A 16,746-nucleotide genomic window follows, 5' to 3' on the forward strand; every position below is an offset into this window, starting at 1 on the left:
TAAAATTCTCATAGTTTGAGAACTTTACATTTTCAGAGTTCACACATTTTTAATGAAATATACTTTTGGGACTACCTGCTAATACTTTTGGGAATGCTTTTAAGTCTTTTTATTAGTTACATTTTACACTGATATGGCATGATGGCAATATAAACACAGCTAACAATGGTATTAAATTGCAAAAGCCTATAGATTAAATGTAATGGAATATTCAACTAAGGTAGACTGCGGTTGTTCACAGCACTAAGCTATTTATGGTTACTGATATACTCCGAGTCTCTGGCCCTCTCTTACAGCCAGGCATAGTTAGCTGGCCCTCGCAAGAAAAAGTTTGGAGACCACTGCTGTAGGGGGAGGTCTGTAGAGAAAACTGCGAGCAAAAAGCGAGAAAACAGTGAAGAAATGGCCAAAACGGCATAGGGTCCCTGTAATCCATGAAAAAAAAAACATTTGAATGTTACCCGTAGAGCAGCGGTCCCCAACCACCGGGCCGCGGGACATTCCTAACCGGGCCGTAGCCTACGACATGAGATTAAAGAAATGCATGCAAACTAAATTAAATTTAATTCGCAATAATGTCACGTTTCTACGTGACATATGCCTATATGCAGTTGTTTGATTGCACGCATGTTTGCATTTTGCAAGGTCTATTTTCTAACGTCTCTGTCCTGCCTTCAACACTTTTACATATTGCCTTCAGCGCTGCGCAGCCTCAGGTCAGCTCACTTCACCTTCTTAGCGAACGGTAGTGTCACACGAAGTTAGCTAAACTGCTAGAATGAGCAACAAAAAACAAGCATCTTTAGCAGGTCACTGGCCAGAGTGTTTGAGTTGTGAGAGCTGCTGCAGAGATTTCTTACAGAAAAAAAGTCACCGTTAGCTGCACATTTTAGTGATGAGGACTGGGTGTCAAAACTCGCTTACCTGTGTGACATATTCGGGTTGCTTAATGACCTCAACCTGTCACTCCAGGGGAGAATGATGACTGTCTTTAAACTGGCAGATAAAGTCGCTGAATTTAAAGCCAAGCTTGATTTGTGGGGACGACGAGTGGACCGGAGTGTATTTGATATGTTCCAAACAGTAGTGGGGGTTTTGGGAGAGACTGAGGCAGGGCCCTTTCTCTCGCAGCTGGTGCGCGATCACCTTGTTGCGCTTTCAAATGAGTTTGAGCGTTACTTCCCATCCTCCAAAGATCCACGGCAAACCAATGAGTGGGTCCGCAACCCATTTGTCAATACTGAATAGTCCTAACTTGTCAGCGCAGGAGGAAGAGCAGTTGATCGAAATTGCAAATGACGGTGGTCTTAAGAGTGTGTATAAGGCAGCGTTTCTCAAACTACTACTGGGTCGCGGAGACATGCCAGGTGGGGCGCGAACTGACGTGAAAAGGAGTTTTTTTAATGTATTTTGTTTTTATCTGTAGCCTGGGCCCAGGTAGCACCCGATGCGCAATGGACGCACTGTGTTATTCACTGGGAAGCGCTCGTGTCAAGGCAGCTTATAGTTAGTCCCGACCTTTTAAACGTTGTTGTGAGAGAGTGGTGAATTTCATCAAAACCCGGCCCTTAAAAGCCCGTCTATTCTCCGCACTTTGCGAAGAGATGGTAGCTGACCAAAAGATACTGTTTCACAGCGAGGTAAAGTGCTGTCGCGCGTGTTTGAGATCCGAGTCGCCTCTTCTTGGAGGAAGAGCGCATGTTTGAATCTGCAATTAAGCACGTTCACTAATGAACATTTCTTGACGAAGCTGGCCTATCTTAGCGATATATTTGATATATCTTAGCGATACATTTGAGTTCAATGTCAGTTACAAGGCAAAGACAAGCACCTACCTCACCTAGCAAATAAGATTACTGCATTCACCAAAAATACTTGAGTATGGGCAGGGATGGATTAGGCTACTGCACGGGCCTACTATATCATTGCCTCAATATTCACACATCAGCTGTAAGCTATATGAATGTGATTGAATTAAAGTATTGGTCATCCCCAAAATGCACCAGAATACAGGAAATCACATCAAACAAATTAAAAATGTTCTGGGGGAGGACCCCCAAACCCCCTCACATATGCGACAATTAGTGGGGGGGCTCTTAATACATCTGTTCATAATCCGTCCATGAGTAGGCCTATGGGACAGGCGCCTCGATCGCGACAGTATTATGCCTTTGAGATTTCTGAGCGAAATCGCGCTGAAACGTTTGATTGGGAGCCACTGTGATCCCATGTATTAAACAGTAGGCCTACATCACATCCCTGCAAAGTTTATTTTAAAAAAAGTTCATAATCCGTCCATGAGTAGCCTATGGGACAGGCGCCTCGATCGCGACAGTATTATGCCTTTGAGATTTCTGAGCGAAATCGCGCTGAAACGTTTGATTGGGAGCCACTGTGATCCCATGTATTAAACAGTAGGCCTACATCACATCCCTGCAAAGTTTATTTAAAAAATATTTCCCAACCAGCAGTGCTCAGTATGACTGGATTATGGATCCATTTAATGCAGCATGTTGGTATTTCATTGAATATATTGTACAATGCTGTAAAATGGCCTATGCTTCCTAATATGTTGCTGGAAAACAGAAATATGTGGGCAAGGGAGGGGCTCGACAATGCCCCCTTGATCAAAGTGGGGAATGAAAGAAAAAGTTTGAGAACCACTGATCTAGTTTGTTAACTACCGTCACGAGTTGGGTCGCGATAGTCTGTCATTTTTAAAAAGTGGGTCCCCAGAAAAAAGTTTGAGAAACACTGGTATAAGGAAACCTCTTTGACGGGTTTTTGGATCAAAACCAAAGCAGAATATGCCGAGATAGCCGTAAAAGCGCTGAAAACGTTGCTACCATTTCCCACCACGTATGCGAGGCCGGGTTTTCGGCAATGACTGCAACTACAGTAAGACCAAATTGCGCAATCGACTGGACATTTCAAACACACTGAGGGTGTCACTGTCTTCCATCACCCCCAGATGGAACCTTCTTGTTGCAGGGAAAAAAGCACAGGGCTCCCACTGATTATATTCGTAATGCACGTTTAGTTCCCATATTTTGTTAAGCATGTTCACCTATGTAGCTTCAAGTTGTTCAATATTCATAGTTCATATTGTTCAATTTTCACTTCTTCAAGTTCACGTTGTTTAAGCAAGTTTCACATGTTTAAGAGATCGTTACCTTCACTGTTCATACATAACTGGAGCTAGTTCTTTTCAAGTAGGCCTAATGCGCATGCACAACAGGCTAGCACAACACATATGGAACATGGAACCCCCGACCCCGACCCAACCCCCGCCGGTACGTGAAAAAAAAATAGGAAACAAACCGGTCCATGGTACATAAAAGGTTGGGGACCCCTGCCGTAGAGTATTTGAGCACTTGGTAAAGTTGTTTATGCTTATGGTATTTGGCAGATAGGCCTTTGTCCAAAGTGATTTACAGTATTAACCCTTATAGAAAGCATATAATTTGTGTGCTAGTATTGTATTTACAATTTTACCTCTTTTATGTATATTGCTCCTTATAATGATCACTTTCAGTGAACATATTGATTCATGTAATTTATCACATGCTCTCAAATGCTCAGAAATTCTGTATTCATCTCTGGAAATATTCCAGTCTGCTGTTAGCACTCACTTTTCACTATCGCCCCCTGGTGGTGACGGCGTGTAATGTCTAATGTGAAAAACAGCTCCCGCTGCACTGGTCTTCCACTCCGGTGGCTAATCGTTTAATGCCTGCAGCAGCTGCACAGGAAAGCCAAATGACATGTTGGTCTCTGTTTGGCGAGACTAAAAGCACTACTGTATGCACTCCATTAGACTAAATAGGTTGTATCTGTCTATATAGCCTGCTCAGACTTTACTGGTTATTTTGGAGGGAGGGCATTTAAGACCCTTGAAAGGAAATTTCCTTAGATAGCCTGACATGATGATATGATCTGTATAGTTCAGGATGTTTTAAACTCAAAACTGTAAAGCTGTCTCGTCTTCCCCCATTGCAGTGAAAATGAAGCTAAGTCTATAGTTGGGTAGAAGCATCCTCTAGTGGTCAATGAAAATATTGCTCTATACTGCAGGTTGTGGTTGCTTAGGTGGTCAAAGCAAGGCAAGCTTATGTGTAAAAAGACAATTCATACTGAAATTGCCTCATCAATAAACAGATAACATTCACCCCAACATTCAGCAATTATTCAACCTCCGTTGATAGATCTGTTTCTATGATTTAAAATGGCACAATATTCACAGAAGACAGAATATTTCTTTAAATTATCTCTTGAAAGCTAAGTTGAGATCTTGTATGGATTGTAGAAGGATGCTGTGTATTTGCATTGAATTCTCTTATTATTCCAATGTCTTGGCTTCTCCAGTTAAACCTTCAGGGAAGTGTCGCCACCAAAACAGAGTCTGGTGTCATAGCATGTCTCAACAGGAACACAATCAAATTGTTCTTAACAGGAACACAATCAAATATCAACACATACTGATGCTGAAGAAATCCCCAAGACTGATCACCCTAATGCTAAGCATCGTTCTTATGTTGCCACTGACACACTGGTTGATCTATTTATGCATGATTTGGTCCAGACTGACCATGGACACTGCAGGTTGCATACTCTCATGTTGCTGATGGTGTCCCCTCCCTTGCCCAACTCTGTTATTTGTTCTGACTGTCCATGAGTTCAATGTGAAATTCATGCATCACTTGAAACCTGCTGTGCTTTACAGTTATTGTCTTTCTGCTCCATAGAATACTTCTCACCCCCGATAGCTATGATATATTTGAGGCAGCAAAGCAATGAAAATGGCTTATTGGACCCAGTGAAACCAAACCAATATTTCCATATCCTGGTTGAATACATTGTTTATGTTTAATGTGAATGTATACACTCTTTTAGTGAAGCATTGTTATGTGGGGATTATGAATATATGTTCTGTGCAAATTAGTTGTCCTCATGCATGTTCTTTGCAATTATGGTTGTAGGATGCTTGTTATTATTCCCTTGTTTCATTACAAATTCACTACAAAATGTATTACCATTAAAATAATTTAGTTAAATATGGGCTGGTGGTGATGTACAACAGTGCAATAGTTATATTCATATGGCTGCCTCAGCCAATTGCCTGTAGAAAAATGAAAAACATGGCTTAACTATATTAATTATTTCCATAAATAATATGCTGTAGCCTATTTGTGAGTGGGAACAAGCTTAAAAGCCAGAACTGCATTTTGCCATCAGAGTTCCTCATTAGATATTAATTCACTTCAGCTTCAACTAATTCACACAGCTTTGAGCTGTAGGTTAGGCTTTTTAGGATTGATTTTTTCTTAGTAGCTTCTTATTCTTAAATTAAAAAGATTGACATTCTTAAATATATTACGTTCCACTCTGTAGTTTTACTGAAATGGTTGTTATGGACATCTACCAGCATATTACCCACCAGTTCTGGATATTCCACGTCTATCACGTCGGCTGGATTGTCTCTGGTACAGCACTGCTGTTGTTTGAGCACGTTTCCACCTTGTCATCTGCAATCCCCAGGTGTGTCAATATGGTAGCAGGAGTGCCTCACATTAGCCAACAATGCTCTGCAAACATGACCCCAGTCAAGGACACCTGTGCGGTTTTCATCTGGATCAATCCACTCAGTCGTCAACACTCTGGTCCTTTGTAGTCAGATGTCCTTATCAGATGAACCGCGCTGGCGGTTAACTGTTTGAGCACGTTGTCTGGGGTGTGTTTTTAAAAGGATTACACGCCGCAGCGCCGGGGACATGAGGAGATGTAAATTATGACTGATGGTGCTCTTTGCTTGGATTTATCAGTCGCTTAAAAGCGGTTTGTGTAAACAGAGATAATGGGTTTCGTTGGCTGAATAAACCTTCAACAAACAGTGGGCATGTGCGGGAGTGTGTGTGTCTGGCTAATGTGTGTGTGTGTGTTTGTGTCCGTGAGAATGTATGTGTATGTGTGCATAACGTTTGTGTGTGTGTGTGTGTGTGTTGTTTGTGCATCTGTATGTGTTTGTGCTTTTGTATATGTTTGTGTTTATATGTATGCGTTGTGTTTGTACTTTTGTGTCTTTCTGTACAGCATGTGTGTATGAGTGCAGTGCAGACAAACACGAGTGGTGCTCTCCACCCACCTCCCTTGTCTAACAGCCACTACGAGGCCTTTCCACAGCACTCTCCATGGGACTCAAAGTCTATTTTCCTCTCCATTACTATAATTGAGATGATCTTCCATTTTTTCCAGTGGAGCAGCAGAAAAATTGTGTGTGTGTGTGTGTGTGTGTGCGTGCGTGCGTGTGTGCGTGTGTGTGCGTGCATGCGCGCGTGCAGTGCTTGAACTACATCAAAAAAAGGGCCAGTACCCTAATTCAGCAGTAGCATGATATAAGCATAGCCATGTGTCATCTTGGATATTTTTACCTTTATGTGCATATCTTGATAATAGAAGTTATCCCTTTCAAATGTATTTTGTATGCATACAAACATGCATACATGCATTTCCATTTCAGAAATATTTAGTTAACACTTTTTATGTAGGTGCTAATTCTATTAAATTGTACGCAAACCATATTGCATTATACTATAGTCAAAACAACTGAAAATATATCTAAATTAGATTTATGAGTTAAAGGCAACACAGCCCATAGCCTATGTATAAGACTGGATCTAGCTAATTATTCAGTCACATCTAATCACCTTGAAATAGCCTATGATACGTTATAATATTTCCCATCAGCATTCAGATGTAAACAAAGAATTAGATTATGTAGTTATTGTACAGGCTAGCCTACAATACAAAAAAAAAACTTGAACTTGATTCCAACTGGAGTAGTCTGATAGAAAAGTCACCAGGCCAACAATGAGAACTCTGCAAGTGGCGATGTCATAGGAGCTGAGTGAAGCATAGCATTTACCAACACTGTGCTGATCTCTGCTAGACCTGGTTCATATTATAAATAGCCGACTTTAAATGTCTAAAAGTGACTGGTTTTATGTTCTCCTGGATATAACAGCAATACATTTTTCACACGCACACATACACACACACACACACTGAGCTCGGAGAGTCTTCCAAGTAAACTGCAGCGATGCCTGCAGGCTATTTTACCTGCAGAGCTTTTTCTTTCTAAACAGTAACTATGTGCTTTGGAGCCTGGCTATTTTTTTTTTTATAAATGTTTTTATTATTTTAGTTATAGACTGAACAGTCATCACGGTCATGGATGTAATTAGTTCAATACAGAGTATAGTAAACTGAAAAGAAAACAATGATCAAGGTTTACAAAAGTATACAGCAATAGGAGTTTGTCAGACTTCGCCCTTTATGTACAATAGCAGAGGGTCCCAGATCTTGTCATAGTATTTCAACTTATCAATGTTGTAATACCTGATCCATTCAAGGCTTAGAATAATCCCCATTTCCCTTAACCACATTTCAGGAGCAGAGTCACTTTTCCACATATGCAGAATATTTTTTTTCGCCACAACCATACCCAAAGAAACAGCTTGAGCTTGATATGTATTAGCCAAAAGTAGAGCCCCTGTCCCTCCCAAGACCGCAACAAGCGGGTCTGGGTGTAATTTCTTCTTAAAAGCACTGGAACAACAAGAAAAACATTGGAAAATATCAGACCAGTAAGATGACAACTTTGTGCAAGACCAAAAAGTATGAGCAAGTGTTCCCTCTGAAGCTTTACATCTGTTACAAAGTGGGGATGTAGATGGCTCAAACTCATGCACCCTGGTCCTACAATAGTACAGACAGTGTAGTGTCTTAAACTGTATCAAGTTATGTCGGACATTCACTGAACAATCATTAATATTAATATTTGCTTTAATGTATCGCTTGATATGACCCCATATTTTCAGAGTGTTACCTATGATAGTACTGCCACAGTAAGCTGTTTTGTTTACTTTGGTGGGACTATTTAACAGGGCTGGGAGTGATGTGTTCCTGCATAAGGACTGTTCCAATGTTAACCAGGCTGGACAATCATCTGAGTCGGGTGTAGGGCCATTCTTCCACCAAGCAATGGTGGACAGTTGAGTGGCCCAATGATAAAGTTTGAAAAGAGGTAGACCAAAGCCTCCCTCCATCTTTGGCTTACACAGATGCTTTTTTGCTATACGCACTGTTTTGTAGCTCCATAAGAAGGGCGTGATTATTGAATCTAGTTGCTTAAAGTATGATTGTGGTATGTAAAATGGGACTCCTTGGAAGAGAAAAAGAAATTGAGGCAACACAACCATCTTGACAGCATTGACCCTTCCAACCAAAGAGATGGAGAGGGATTTCCAGAAGTCAATATTTCGTTGAAGTTTGTCAATCCGCTTTTGCCGGTTTGTCTTTAACAGGTCGTTTGGGTTTTTTGTAACAATCATACCAAGATAAGTGAAGCTGTTGTATGCTTTTTTGAAGGGTATACCTTCAATGAACTCTTTGTTATATGTATCTGTGATGGGCATAATTTCACTTTTATCCAGATTTACAGTAAATCCAGAGATAGATCCAAACCATTCTATTAATGACAAGAGAGATGGAATTGATGTCTGTGGCTTAGAGATATACAAAAGCATATCATCTGCATACAGGGAGAGATGGTGAGTAGTTCCATTGACAAATAGGGGCTATACTATCACTTTGTCTTATGTTGATTGCTAGCGGCTCTATCAGAATTGCAAAGAGGAACGGTGACAGGGGGCAGCCCTGTCGGGTTCCTCTATGAATTTGGAAGGGTGGAGAAACGGTTTGGTTGGTTATGACTTCTTCCAGTAGCAGCAACTGGAATCCATGCATTTCCACTGAATTATTTTTGGAATCTGATCCCTTATCATAGCTGTTCATTCTTACTCGTTGCTCGACTTATCGTGACTAAATTCAAGATGGCTGCAAATGCTAAACTTCGTGAAGATACTGTCTGTATAAATCGTCTTGTAAGTAAACTACCAGTGCTTTTTCAAAGTTCTCAATGTCTCGTTTTAAATGTCAGGGCCCTCGGAAGTCTACCAGTGAAGTGTGGAGATACATTGAGCCTCGTAAATGGGTGTAAAACAGTGATTTATTTGCATGGCTAGCCCGATGCCGAAGCACCACTATTGAAAAAGCTGTTGGTAGCATCGGCTAACTAGCGCCAGATTTTGGAGTGCAGGGGACAAGCCGAGATGGGCTATGAGACATACGTTCACACTCTGTATCATGTTTCAATATCACACCGGAATTCTCCTTTAAGTTCAGGTCAGCTTCTAGTGCACTGATGGCCTCATCAGAGAGCCTAGGCAACTGCAGACCAGCAAAAAACTTTTCTATACTGTCTCTGTCTACATTGCCTTGAGACTTGTGAGTAGAATTCCCTAAATCTGGCATTTATCATTTTGGGGTTAGTTAGTATATGGCCAGAGCTATTTTTGATTTGAAATATGGCTCTAGAAGACTGCATTTGCCTTAGTTTAGCAAGCAAGTTGTGTGGCTTCTCCCCTAGTTCAAAGTGTTTTTGTCTCATGTGTGTTAGTAATTGAATAACATCTTTTGAAAGTAAGTCATTGTATTCATACCTTAGGGCCACGATCTTGTTTAGCAGTTTCGTGTCGGGGGACATTTTGTAATTGTTTTCTAGTAAGATTGTCTACTATTTCCACTAACGTACCTCCTGTGCGCTTTCTTTCAGCTGTCACATAAGATATTATGTCTCCCCTAATAACCACTTTCAGGGCTTCCCATAAGGTGGAGTCCTTAACATCGCCCTTGTCATTTGTATTTATAAACATTAACATTTTCTCTGTAATATATTTACAGAAACCCTGAAGAGTAAAATGGAAAATTGGCAGAACTAAGTATCAGTGAGTGTGTGTGTGCGTGTGTCTGTGTATATGCATTTAGTTTGCGTTTAGTTTGCGTTATCTCCTAGGATTTGATTTGATATCAGAGGGTTACTGCTGCTGTGCAGTGCTGTGTGGTGGCGTGTTCTGCTAACTGATCAAATGCACTTACTTTCAATCAGATACACTTTTATGTATTATGCACTTTACTTTTTATGTCCTTTATAAGTATCTTTTATTTTGTCCTTTTATGCTTTTACTTACTATAATTTATTTACATTTACCATCATTTTCTTGTGTAAAGTATATTGAATTGCTTCTGTATATAAAATGCAGCATGTAAATAAACTTGCCTTGCCTTGTGCTATGCTGTAGCCTGTTTAGCACCATAACCATACCAAGGTTCATTCACCTCCCATTGTGTCACCAACGGACGCCGATCAAGATACCTCTGGATGCAGTTGAATAGATCTAAAACCAATCAGAGCTATGAAGCAGATGACATATAGATGACATATGCATGGCAACAGAAAAAAACATTTTTCAAAGAAGTACTTTGGTGGTGTTTAGACGACAACGAAAGCGATGATATTTGAGTTGTGAGTTTTTATCGTTTTTTTGGGAAAGCGCTGTTTGCTCGTTATGCTTATGTGACGAGGCGGAGATTTTTCGTCAGTTCAAAAGAAAAAGAGGGAGTGATTCATTGCAGTTTTTGCTATTTTCGGGATTCTGATTAGCTAACGTGTGCTTGAGCTTCTCGTTACACTGCCACCTACAGGTTTGGCATGCTCCTGAGGCATATACACGGGTTAGTGTAAACAAAAACTTTTCTGAAAACTGACAGGTGTGCACAATGTTATTTTTGAAAACGGAGAGGGTGAAATAAAAAATTGCCGGCCACGTGTAAACGTAGATGTGTAGATCATGGCAAGCTCCCCCTTGTGATTGGTGCCCAGGTTTTAGGAACAATAGAAATGGGAGAGAATGGCCTGTTTGCCAGATGGACCTACAGCGCAAATTCAAATTTGCCAAAGGTCCATTGTGGGTTCTTCCAGGCTTGCTGTGCTGTCCTATGCTGCATTATGTTGTGCCGTGCCGTGCTGTGTTGTGCCGTGCTGTGTTGTGCTGTGCTGTGTTGTGTTGTGTTGTGTTGTGCTGTGCTGTGTTGTGTATGTTGTGTTGTGCCGTGCCGTGCCGTGTTGTGTTGTGTTGTGTTGTGTTGTGTTGTGTTGTGTTGTGTTGTGTTGTGCCGTGCTGTGCTGTGTTGTGCCGTGCTGTGCTGTGTTGCGTTGTGTATGTTGTGTTGTGGCGTTCTTTGCTGTGTTGTGCCGTGCTGTGTTGTGTTGTGTTGTGCCGTGTTGTGTTGTGTTGTGCCGTGCCGTGCCGTGTTGTGCCGTGCCGTGCTGTGTTGTGCCGTGCTGTGTTGTGTTGTGAATACTGTGCAGAGCTGTTCTGTGCGCTCAATGGTGTTTTAAGCCCCCAACGTCATCTTCCAGGAAGCACTGCAACCATTGACTTTAAAGGCTCCTAACCCTAACCCATGCCTAACCCTAGCGCCTTCCAGGCAGTGCTGCCTTGAAGACAACGTTAGGGGCTTAAAACACCAAGAAACGTGCTGTGCAGTGCTGTGCTGTGTATGCCGTGTGAGCCAGGCTGAGTGCTCTGGGGTGGATATGGCTTTAATGAGCATGGGCTAGGCCTGTAAAACCGCTCCTGATGTGTCTCGTCAGCGCACCTAATGAGGCCTGTACTCCCTCCATTCCCCAGGCAACCCCAACACCCTGGAAAACCTGGAGAGGAACTAGAGACTGCCTGCCTTCTAGCCCAGCCGGTCCTCTCCTTTCCTCTCCTTGTTCTTTCCTCTCTCCTTTCCTCCTCTTTCTTTTCTTCTCCTCTTTCTCCTCTCCTCTCCTTTTCCTCCCTCTCTCCTCTTTCCCGTCCTCTCCTCTACCTTGTTCTCGTCTCATCCCACGTCTGCTTGCTTCACTTCTTTCTCTCTCCTCTCTCTTTGTATTTTTCTCCCACCTTCACCATCACATTTCTGCATCACATGTCTGTTTGGACCTTGAATAGTCATTCTTAGCTTTGCATGTATACCGATCACAATTGAGGACGCACACTGTAAAGGACAGACAGGAAGACTGCACTAATCTGATGCATACAGTCTCATGGAAACCTTTTAATCTATGTTAAAGGCCTTGTCTGTTTGTCAATTGAGGAGCTAAGTAGAAGAAAAGTACTCATGTATTTAATCACCCAAAATGCAGTAAGTGGCGTGAGTGCACATCCTGTTAGGTACACATCCTGTTTGCTAGATGTGGACCTTTCTCTTCGGCTGGAGACTAGCGATGGCGCAGACTTCCTTGTTCAAAAGGTGGGGCCCTCAGAGTTGGCATAGACATCCAGCAACTCCGTATGGACTTCCTTGTTTTGCCAGAATGGGCTGAAGTCCCTTATTTGGCGTTCCATGTGCCTTTTGTGGTGATCCTGAGCAGCATGTTGTTAGTCAAGAGGGCGAGGTTGTCTCTGTCTGACTTGCGCGCGCGCACGCACGCACGCACGCACGCACGCACACACACACACACACACACAGAGCTGTTTGTCTTGTGCGCTGGCACACCCTGCCGTACCGGGCTCTGCTGAGGGCGTTTATGTGGTGAGAATGACTGGTCTCTCACACACAGCTCATCTGTCCGACCTTATGAGGGCAGGCCACAGCCTTGCGCAGACAAGCCGAGGCCAACTTGGGCTGGCCAAACATCTGACGGGGCTGAAAGGACACAGAAATGCATCACTTTTTATTGGCCTCAGAGGAGCTCTTGCAGTCTGTTTGGTGATGAGGGAAATGAGGGTTTTATCAAGTGCGCATGTGAGTGCGTGATGGTGAGCGTTGTGAAACCAGTGAAGAGATTGGTTTGAGCAATATTAAACGTCTTTGGTTTCCACTGACATTTCAGACCATTTTTGAAAGTACATTGTGTTCCTTCAGATCTCTCTCCCTATTCTGAAGATCAGTCAAGTGGCTTTCAGCATGAATTTTTCACGCTCAAGGAGACGGACTTGTGTTATTTATGTGTCAGTGGTACATTTTATGTTACATTTGAGATCTTTTGATTGGAATTGAGTCATTTACTGAGATGTCCTTTTATGTGATGTGCCACCCTGAAGTGACTTCAAAATCTGTGTCACTTTGAGATATAGTGCCATTTTCTCATTCGGATTGGTGACATGGCCCATTTAGGTTCATGACCATGAGAAGGCAAATGAGACATATTCAAACCAGGTTATTTCTCTAAAGGTCTGTATCTGTAAAACTCCTTCAAACCACAAGAGTGCAGCATAACCCAAGATTTAAAAAATCAGGGGCCTCTTGTTGAGGATGGCAAATAGAGTAACAACACCGAGGATGTCTGTCTGTCAGCTCTGTGATATTGCATCTATAAATCGGTCCATTTAAATATTCAAACACTCAACAGCATGCATAGAGTTTGTTTTGTTCATACATATGAAGTTGTCTTTTTCTTTAATGTAAACAAAATTCTGTACAACAAGCAGGTATGTGAATTAGGGAGTAGATAATTTAATTAAATTTTTAATTAATTTAAAAGTTTTTTAAATGTACATTTGGTGAGTCTTGTCTGGTACATGGTACTGTTTTATGCTTTTCCAAATGAAACCCTTTTTACCATGCTGCAGATTGAAAACCAGTCTATTAGTGGAACTACGGAATCTCTACTGATGTGGTGCCTTTCACTAGCCTGACGAGCCAGACCCACATTAAAATGTAGGGTCTGGGCACTCACCGTTCGCAGTGCTCAGTCCGAGGGGCGGGATAATCGGTTGTCTTTCAAATTTCCTCTACACACAGGACAGCGCTATGAGTCCCATGCGTTTCCCACCAGCGGAGCTAGTTGGCTAGTTCAAACTTTTGCCAACTTAAAAAGCTTAACTCATGTCACACTGTTCGCCAACAGCAACATCTATCTTATTTGTTTTCAAATAGCAGGAAATTCAAGCCAAACCGTTGCAACTCTGCCATCAATCATTATGTTAAGCCCGCCTAACGACTCTATACATGATTTCATTGGCCTGATAGAAGTTTAATTTTTCGAGCTCACAAGCCAACGGAGAGTTGCTAGACTAGCCCTGGCAGCAAATTTAATTTGTTGATTTCTAGGCTAGCCTTTCACATGATCATGATAAAGTTTTCATTTTGAATGAAGAGAATGATTGACAGTTTAGTTTGTGGGTTAGAAGACATGTTCTATTGGATGTGACTTATATGTAGATGTGAGGTGTGTATGTACAGTGTTTCTGTCTGTAGTGAGTGCATTCTCATAAATGGCCTCTGGGTGGAGCTATAGCAGCATGTGCTTGATAGATCATCTACACTCCAGTCTGCACTGAATTGCTGATATTTTGTAAGACTTCAGAGTGAGTGTTTTTACATTTAGCCAATGTTTTTCTTGCCAACTTTCGGTCTTGTGGAATCATCTTATGTCTCGTATAGAATACAATTCTAAATCTAGGACAGTTAATCATAGTTAATTACAGTTTTTACAGAACTCATCTTCTCAAAAGTCCTCTCAAATCATAAAACCACTCACTACAAAACATCACATTTGTCTTGAAAAATTAAGTCATGTCCTCAAAACCATCACTTCTCTGAAACAGAACATTTTTGCATCTGGTTACCCCAACATTATGTCTGCAGTTTAGTATGAAGTCACTGCGTAATGTGCTGATGAAGACTTCTTTTTGAGTAGAGTTATGTCTTATGCTTCTATGTTCGTTTTAGACTCAAGACATCAAAAATGCAAGACTACCTTTTTTATTGTAACAAATGCTAGATTTGTCTTGAGATGTGGTATAGTACACATCATAGAGAGTTTTAGAAGAAGCAGGCACACAATATAGATTATTGACTATACTATAGATTACAGACATCATTTGACATGGATTGTGGACTCTACAAACAAGTAATTGTTTTATTATAACTTATAGTCTGCTTGGAGTTCATCCATGTGCAGTTGATGGTGCCATTGCTGACATCCGTACATCCAACCTCTATCATCCGCACATACACATGTTTATGGTTTTGTTTATGGTTATGGTTCTTAGCAGATGCTTTTGTCCAAAGCGACTTACAATGGCTTCAATAAACCTTACAGTCATACCAATATTAGTAATAGACTAAATAGAATCTACGAAAATAATAACAATGAACATGGTCATAATAACCATAAACATATACCTGGTAGGGGTGATACAATGATCAAGAAGGTTGTTTCCCCAGGGCGAGGCTCGGCCATTGCACACCCGGTCGTGCTGACCCCTGCGAATTCCTCAAATGTGGGAATCTCGACTGCACAATTTCTGGTGGGGCAGCCGTGGCCTACTGGTTAGCACTTCGGACCTGTTACCAGTAGGCACAGCTGAAGTGCCCTTGAGCAAGGCACCTAACCCCTCACTGCTCCCCGAGCGCCGCTGTTGATGCAGGCAGCTCACTGCGCCGGGATTAGTGTGTGCTTCACCACACTGTGTGCTGTGTGTGTTTCACTAATTCACGGATTGGGATAAATGCAGAAACCAAATTTCCCTCACGGGATCAAAAGAGTATATATACTTATACTTATACATAAACATACAACCTCTGAAATCTGCTCATACACCTTTTGATGGTAAAATTGCCACTCGAACCATTACAGACACTCGCACACTGGCCTTAGAAATTCTCACACCTTAAAATCTCTGTTTCCACCCTTAATCAGGGAGTGTATATTGAGATTTATTTTACTTAGAGAGAAGTCCAACCTGCACAAAGCAAACTATGGAACAGTTGCGGGATAGTGGAAATCTATTCTGTGTAGGCCAGTTTTCAAGAGCCAGCTCCCCGAGCCTAACTACAACTTCTCAGTGAGCTCTCAGCTCTTCCATTCCTTTCTCCATAAGGGAATGCTACATATCAGTGTGATTTTTCAAATTGTAAGAATTATGAGGGTACGTACGAGATACGTTCAGTTTCTCTTGCACAACGCCTGGTTGAAACTTAGTCCGAACTTTGCTCAGAGCAGAGCAGGGCTGGAGAGGATGGGTGGGAGAGTCTTCACACATGAGACTAGAGGGTTGGGGAGGGAGGAGGAGAATGTGTGTGTGTGTGTGTGCATTAAGTAAGTATAAGTATACTCTTTTGATCCCGTGAGGGAATTTGGTCTCTGCATTTATCCCAATTCGTGAATTAGTGAAACACACTCAGCACACAGTGAACACACAGTGAGGTGAAGCAAACACTAGATAGACAGATAGATAGATAGATAGATAGATAGATAGATAGATAGATACTTTATTGATCCCCAAGGGGAAATTCAAGGGTCTCAGTAGCATACAGACATCACACACAACATGCACTTACAGCAGAAATGGTAAACATAAGTGTAATAAACATATAACTGAACTCCACTGTACAATAAAGACAGTAGAAGATAAAAACTAAAATACTAAAACTAAATACTAAATACACTATATAAATTAAATTAAGAAAGTCCAATGTGCTTGAGGGTGATCAAGCATAAGACGCTTGTAGTGACAGGGCCGGGACTGGTAAGGTGCTAAAGGGAGTGAGTGTCATGGTGAAGGTGCAAACAGTAGTCTAACCATAGTCCTTAGTTATGTGTGCCTGGCAAGGTGCTCAAGAGAGTGAGTGTCATGGTGAAGGTGCAAAAAGTAGTCCAACATTAGTCCAACAGTGCAAGAGTAAGGTCTAGAGACCAGCATAAATAATATGGACAAATAGGAGAGTAAAGTATAATGTAGACAAGGTAAAATAAAAAACAATTTCAGTGCAAGAACAGGTTGAGGTAATAGGGTTATAGCCATTCATTCATTCAGTATTGTAGCAGAAGCCTGACCGCAGCCATTGATC

General features: G+C 41.6%; 1 non-coding gene across 1 annotated transcript; it reads left to right on the plus strand.

Annotated features, from left to right (window-relative positions):
* The first annotated feature begins 15,070 nt into the window (after positions 1–15,070).
* On the plus strand, positions 15,071–15,237 carry LOC121714637. Its single transcript, XR_006033373.1, has one exon. It is a non-coding gene; the product is annotated as a U1 spliceosomal RNA (small nuclear RNA).
* Positions 15,238–16,746: the final 1,509 nt, after the last annotated feature.

Source organism: Alosa sapidissima, chromosome 7 (assembly GCF_018492685.1).
Source record: "Alosa sapidissima isolate fAloSap1 chromosome 7, fAloSap1.pri, whole genome shotgun sequence".
NCBI lineage: Eukaryota > Metazoa > Chordata > Actinopteri > Clupeiformes > Clupeidae > Alosa > Alosa sapidissima.